A 7,678-nucleotide genomic window follows, 5' to 3' on the forward strand; every position below is an offset into this window, starting at 1 on the left:
CGTCTTGAAATGGCAGGAGAACACCGGGGCACAGACGGAATGAGATGAATTGACGGTCGTGGTATATCGGTAGTGGTAGATGACCAGAGAGTTGGCAGTTGATAGGTGAAGGTCTGGGAACACAGCCCACGAGTCCAGGACCTATGATGAGATCACAGCCAGAATTTGACGGACAGCTGGGTAGCTAGATAGTGACTGTATGGCGGCTGGGTTGAATCTGCCGGTGACGCAGATAGTCGCTGCCGTTTTCACCTCTGTCCAAACCGCCCCAAGTGTCGTCCGCACCAGCAAACAAGAGAGTTAGCAGCGGTAACCAGCAGTAAGATCGTTTCCGCCCTTACAACTACTATACCACTAAACAACACATTATGCTTCCAATACATTCCCAGGCAGTAGTACCTCCCATATACATTTGGAAAATATGCCCCCGGGAACGCAGTATTTGATTTCCTTTATCCACTCTCATTTCTGCTTTATCCTGGTCTTTCTACATTAAATTATTCATTACAGTATTCCCTCATCTCTAAATATGAGCTAAGTATCTCATCTGTGAATGTTTCAATATTTCTCCCGTTTTTCTTTCAAATCTTAGCACACATCTTTATTTCCTTTTTTTTCATTATACCTTATCCTCCTGGTATCTGCTGAAGGTGTCCACACTTCTAGCCTACAGTTTACAATAGAACTGACCATACCTAGCATTTCAGCCTATTTTAGCATGAATTGAAATCAATGTACAGTTGACTCCATTTGTAGCGAGTACAACTGCTGGCGTGGTTTGTGAAATTTTGCACTACTGTATTTGTTTACGTCATTGGAAAGCGAGTAGTATTGGCAGTTACCCAGCTATAACAACCAGAATAAGGGTAGTAAATATGTAGCCAACCTCTATCCACAAATTTTTAATACTCATATTTATTGTGGTATTAGGGGACACTTCAAGCTTTGATGATGAAACCTAGTCTTTTTGCCTCAATTATAATGCATGTTCTGTAGCCGAGAGAAAATAGAGATAGAAATAGAGAGATTCGTCTGAGGTATGATTCGATACTTTGAACAGGTGCTTCAGTTACGCCCAGTGAGCGAGAGCCACTGCCACAGCTTCCACCACAAAACGCGACTGAAACTACAGTTCATAAGAAATGTCTCGCACTATCCCCGTTTATGCTGACATCGATACACTATGCATCTCTGTGGTCTATCATTAAAACAACACTGATAGAGAGTGTAAGTGTCCACTGCTACAAAATTATTTAGGTTGGCGTGGTGGTGGTGAGTCAGTGTGAGTGTGTCCAGTCGAGGGGGGGGGGGGCAGTGATGCATTGCACTGACCTTTTACCAACTCATTCTAAGATAGCATGCTTAGTCATGAATGTTGGTTTCTATAACAAACTGACATTTAACTGTTACGAGTTGGGGATTTAGAATATAGTTAAAAGTCTACCCAGATCCCAACAGGCAACAAAAAAAAAAAAACAAAGACAATCGGACTATAAAAGGGTAGACAAAGGATGCGAGTTTTTGTTGTGTATAATAAAGTACCATAAATTCCTTAACAAAATATTCAGCTTTCTATAATTTACCCTTAACCATACTTAACCTAAACATTAACAGTATATTCATATTTATACAACATACAACAATTTGAAGCAAGGTGGAGGTGGGGGAGGCAATATAAGATTACAAATACTTAAGTGCGGAGCTGAGATGGCTGACGAGTAAGGCTGAGTATTGTAGAAGACGGTAGGTAGTCACTGTGCCGTAGGTTTCCAGGATAGATCATCCTATGGTCACTTCCCAGAGTGAACTGAACTCCCCTCGAACTGGAGCTGACAAAGAAGACTTTGAGGAGGTGACGCAACAACCAGGATATGGAGAAGGGAAACCCGGGAGTGGTAACTAAGACGAGTCATACTCGTGTTTCGCCCCTAGATGGCGTTGCTCGTGGTGCTGGGTAGGTAGATCAGGACAATAGATGGCGTGGTTCGTAATGCTGGGTAGGTAGATCATGACAATTGGTGGCGGGGTTCGTAACACACCCCCCCTCCAAAGACCTCCATAGCACGGGCGCGAAGGAGGTGATCACCTGGTGCGTCTGGAGAGTAGATGCTGCATTTCCACTGGAGCTCGGGATAAGGAGTCCGCAATCATGTTGTCCACCCCCTTTATGTGCCGGACTTGTAGATTATATGGCTGGGTGAGGAGAGCCCAGCAGAGGATTCGCTGGTTGGAGGACTTGTTGGTTTGAATGAACGTGAGTGGGTTATGGTCGGTGAAGACTAGGGTTGTTTGTGGGCAAGACTGGAGGTAACATTCAAACTTCTTTATTGCCAACATCAGAGCCAGGGCCTCCTTCTCTATGGTCGAGTACTTGGTCTGATGTTTTTTCAACTTGGCGGAGTAGTATGCCACAGGGTGAAGGACATCAGTGGTTGGGTCGGGTTGTAGGAGCACAGCCCCAGCTCCGACACAGCTAGCTTCGATTTGCAGATGGAAGGGCAAGGTGTAGTCAGGGGGGTGGACTACAGGCTTGGAGGCAAGGAAGGCTTTGAGGCGGTGGAAAGACTGGTCGCACCTCTGGTTCCAGATGTAAGGGACCGCAGAACTGGTAAGGTCTGTGAGGGGTCCGGCCACGCTGGAGAAGTTACTGCAGAACCGACGGTAGTAGCCGCACATCCCCAGGAAGCGCATGAGTTCCTTCCTCGTCCATGGAGTGGGGAAGGACAAGATGGCTTTAACATTTGCGTCCTTGGGTCTCACCATACCATGCCCAACGATATGTCCCAGGTAAGTCACTGAGGCCCGGCCAAAAGCAGGTTTAGCCAGGTTTATGGTGAATCCAGTCTCTTGCAGTCGTGCCAACAGTATCTCCAAACGCACCAGATGTTCGTCCCAGCCGTCCGACACCACCACCAGGTCATCTAGGTAGGCGAACGTCCCACCTAGGTCCTGAATTAGGTAGTTGATGGCCCTCTGGAATGTGGCCGGAGCATTAGAAAAGCCAAACGCCATAACCAAATATTGAAAAAGACCAAATGGAGTTATAAATGCCGAGATTATTTTTGCCTTATCCGTGAGTCCCACTTGATAATATCCTTTCAATAAGTCCACCGTACTGATAAATTTGGCACAGCCTATGCTGTCTATTATATCTTCAATCAAAGTTAAAGGGTACGAGTCTGAGACAGTGACCTGGTTCACTTTACGATAATCGGTACAGAAACGAACGCTGCTATCGGGTTTTGGAATGAGAAGGCAAGGTGAAGCCCAGGGGGAGGTACTAGGCTCAGGTAAGTTATGTTTTAACAAAAAATCTACCTCCTTTTTCATAATCTCTCTTTTTTGTGGATTTAGTCGATATGCTGATTGCCGAATGGGTTGTACATCATCTGAGATTAGCTGAATATTATGTTTAAGTATATTGCAAAACCCTGGGAGGTCTGACGTGACTTTACGAAATGTTGATAATAGCTTAGTGAGATCTTTTGCTTGAGATGGATTCAAAACAGAAAAATACTCATCCAAGTTGTTGAGTATGTGACTGTTAGCAGGGTTTTCTTTAGGTAGAGGGAAGTCTAAATTCTCCAATAGGTCCATGTCATCTGTCTCCGGCTCCGGACCTGACAAAACCGTATGCAATACAGGTAGGCTTATAGACTCTGGGATGTCTTCCTCTGACTGCCTGGAATGGTAAAGTTTCATGAGTTTAATGTGAACAAGTTGTGAATCTTTCCTGCGATCAGGAGTATGGACTATATAGTTGAGGGGAGATAGTTTATTAGCATTGATTTGAAAGTTTTGATGGAACCGTTCCAAGCAACCTTGGGATGGTGGGTGGTAAGCCGAAGATGTACAATGGTCCACACTGAGGTCTTTCATCACCTGTTTGAACAAAGATGGATCAGATTGTTGGGCTGTAATGAGCTCATCCTTACTAATGGTCTTATTGTACAGATCTTCTGTGAGTAGTAAGGTATTGGAGGTGGTTTCAGATGAAGAGGGCCCATTTCGCACACTCTGTGACCGGGTGACAGCACAAGATGGGAAAAGGTGAGGAATAGTTTCTTCAAGGTCAGTGGTGGAGTTGACAGGTAAGGGAGAATCGACTGTCTTTATGTTGGGAACCACTAGATCTCCTACCAAGTCATTACCCAATAATAAATGAATGCCACTCACAGGCATTGGATCTTTCCTAATGGCTATTTGCACTTCCCCAGTAATCAAGGGACATTGGAGGTGCGCTTTAGCTAAGGGATAGGAAGAATGGGATGAGAGATCTGAAATTAGAACACTCTCATTAGTAAATGCGGTAGATATATCAGGAATGACGTTAAACAGGAGGATAGATTGTGCTGCGCCCGTATCACATGGTATACGAATAGGGAAAGAACGAGACCCCTCTATGATTGAAATTTTTCCCTCATAGGTGAATGAAGAGAAGAGATCCTGATGGGGCCATTCCACATTGGTGGTTGCTATTGGGATCCAGGGAACTACTTTTAGCAGTTCGACACTTTGGGTGTTTACAAGACTGGATCGTATGGCCTGGGTTTTTACAGCAAGAACAATAAAACATGGTTGCATCAGGGGGGGGGGGGTAGGTGTGGGACCTTTCGACCTACCACTCACGCCGCCAAGGTTATCATCAGAGGAGGACCTAACATGTCGGAAAGTACCACGTTCCCTACGGCACAGTGACTCCACCAGCAAGGCGTACTCATCAGCCAGCTCAGCCGCACGCCCTAAATTAACCTCTCCAAGCTCCTCCACATGCTTCAAGATGTGAAATGGTATCTTGCTTTTCCACTCCTCCAGGACTACAAAGTTTAACAAATCCTGAGGTGGCCATTAAGAAAACCTAGATAAATTAATTAATGGTCAAAAGATAAGATAATGCATTACCCTAGAAAATATCAAGGCAGTGGATAACCAGAAAGTCCCGGAAACTACCCAAGTTATACCTAGGGAAATTACACTTATGAATATTGTTCTTCTGATAAGATCCTTAAATAAGGATAAGAGACTTGAAAGAGGAATGGCGTATTACGGCATTAATATAAGGATCCGGATTAACAACCCCGAGTAAACAGGAAGGGTGTATTACGACATTAATATTAAGATCCGCATTAACAACCCTTAGATATTTGAAAGAGGAAGGGAGTATTATGGCATTAATATAAAGATCCGGATTAACAACCCTGAGATACTTGAAAGAGGAAGGGCGTATTACGGCATTAATATAAAGATCCGGATTAACAACCTTGAGATACTTGAAACAGGAAGGGCGTATAACGGCATTTATATAAAGATCCGGATTAACAACCCTTGAGTAAACAGGAAGGGCGTATTACGGCATTAATATAAAGATACGGATTAATAACCCTGAGTAAACAGGAAGGGCGTATTACGGCATTTATATAAAGATCCGGATTAACAACCCTTGAGTTACTTGATTATCGACCCCGAATGAGATAATGAGAAGAACAATAATTGAGGCTTTACAATTATGGGGTCCTGGTAGAGTGGGGCGTCCCAAGATATCACTTCACTCTAAACTAGTGACTATGGAACAGCCTACTCTGGAGCGAGGGTACGGCATTAAACAGATCCGGATTCTTCCCTACACTCGATAAGACTTACTACACGACTGCCACGTGTAATAACAGGTAAGCCTTATGACACTTGGAACCTAATATCCTACGTCTGTCACTCTTATTGTACGGTAATACCAATATATGCACACACACATATGAAGGAAACTTTAAACCACCGTAAAGCAATTGTGAACAGAAGTGACTGGGAGGAATAATTACCAAAGAGTTACAAGGGAGGAAGGAATATGGCACTTAATGTTGTATCCTGTCACGGTCGCCATTTGTTACGAGTTGGGGATTTAGAATATAGTTAAAAGTCTACCCAGATCCCAACAGGCAACAAAAAAACAAAACAAAGACAATCGGACTATAAAAGGGTAGACAAAGGATGCGAGTTTTTGTTGTGTATAATAAAGTACCATAAATTCCTTAACAAAATATTCAGCTTTCTATAATTTACCCTTAACCATAATTAACCTAAACATTAACAGTATATACATATTTATACAACATACAACAATTTGAAGCAAGGTGGAGGTGGGGGAGGCAATTAAGATTACAAATACTTAAGTGCGGAGCTGAGATGGCTGACGAGTAAGGCTGAGTATTGTAGAAGACGGTAGGTAGTCACTGTGCCGTAGGTTTCCAGGATAGGTGATCCTGTGGTCACTTCCCAGAGTGAACTGAACTCTCCTCGAACTGGAGCTGACAAAAGAAGACTTTGAGGAGGTGACGCAACAACCAGGATATGGAGAAGAAAAACCCGGGAGTGGTGACTAAGACGAGTCATACTCGTGTTTCGTCCCTAGATGGCGTTGCTCGTGGTGCTGGGTAGGTAGATCAGGACAATAGATGGCGTGGTTCGTAATGCTGGGTAGGTAGATCATGACAATTGGTGGCGGGGTTCGTAACATAACACACGTAGTAACAGCTCTCATCGGTAGATATAACGTGAACTTTGCAATTAATAGTAGCATATTACTCCAACAACCCTTTTAACTATGAAGTGGTCTATGCATGTTATCATTACATGTTGATACAATACAGTACTAGGGTGTGTCATAGGAGGGAAGATCAGCTAAAACTAATGGCCCATCACTTTTTTGGTAGATTTTAGTGTATATAAACAGAAAATAATTTCAGTTTCAATATTTTGCAACCTTTTGCTAGGTAAATTTTAGCGTGAAATTTATCGAAAATCTAACGTACAGCTGCATTAGTGCATTACAATTATATAGTGAACATTGCTTTCTGACTTCATTCTTTAACAACCCAACTAACAATATTTTTTTCTGTTTCATATTCTGATGCATTTATAAGTTGATAATATTTGCGATGGCTGCTTGTGTCAGGACGAGGAACCAAAAATCCAGCCATCTTAGTCACTATCTTGGGTCTGGGAGAGAGCTCCTGAAGTCGGAGCTGCCTACATTGAGAGATGCTTTGAGATACGGTGTTTTAATCAGGCAAATCAGTGAAAAGAACCAAAGAACTTACACAAACAAAGACATTGCCAGTGATATGACCAAAGCTGTCTTGGCACAGTACACTCTGGCTAACGCTCAGTTCAAGCCCCCAGTCATAACAAGTCAGAAGAAGATTAGTGAGAGACTGCTAGCCAGTTGGGAAAAGGCAAGAGATATCTCTCTTGGGAGAGGAAAACTTGCAGTTAAGGACAGCTTTGCCAAGCAACTGGACCAGTTATTTGACATAATTACTTGCAAGTGCCCAATTGTTCTCTGTCCTGAGTTTGGATGCGATCGTGACTGTAAATCCGAGGCCCACATCTCCTGTATTTGCAAGCGTGAACTGAAGATTCCTGTGATCGAACTGGCATTTGTCAAAGCACAGAGAGAGAAGACTGGCAGTATAGGGGCTCTCATGATTTCTAGCCAAGATATTCCGGAGTCCAAGAGACAGGAGGCTGCCACAGAGAGACAGAAGAGGAGAAGAGTTGCCGAGGAAAAGAGACTTGAGAAGGCCCAGGGTGAGGTAAAAAAGGCCGATGATTGGAGTCAAGCTGATTCAGAGTTTAATGACTTCCCCATGGCTGATCCGAGTGCTGACCAGGAGAATGGTGACTT

This window comes from Homarus americanus, unplaced genomic scaffold (assembly GCF_018991925.1).
Source record: "Homarus americanus isolate GMGI-L3 unplaced genomic scaffold, GMGI_Hamer_2.0 scaffold52512, whole genome shotgun sequence".
Taxonomy (NCBI): Eukaryota; Metazoa; Arthropoda; class Malacostraca; order Decapoda; family Nephropidae; genus Homarus; species Homarus americanus.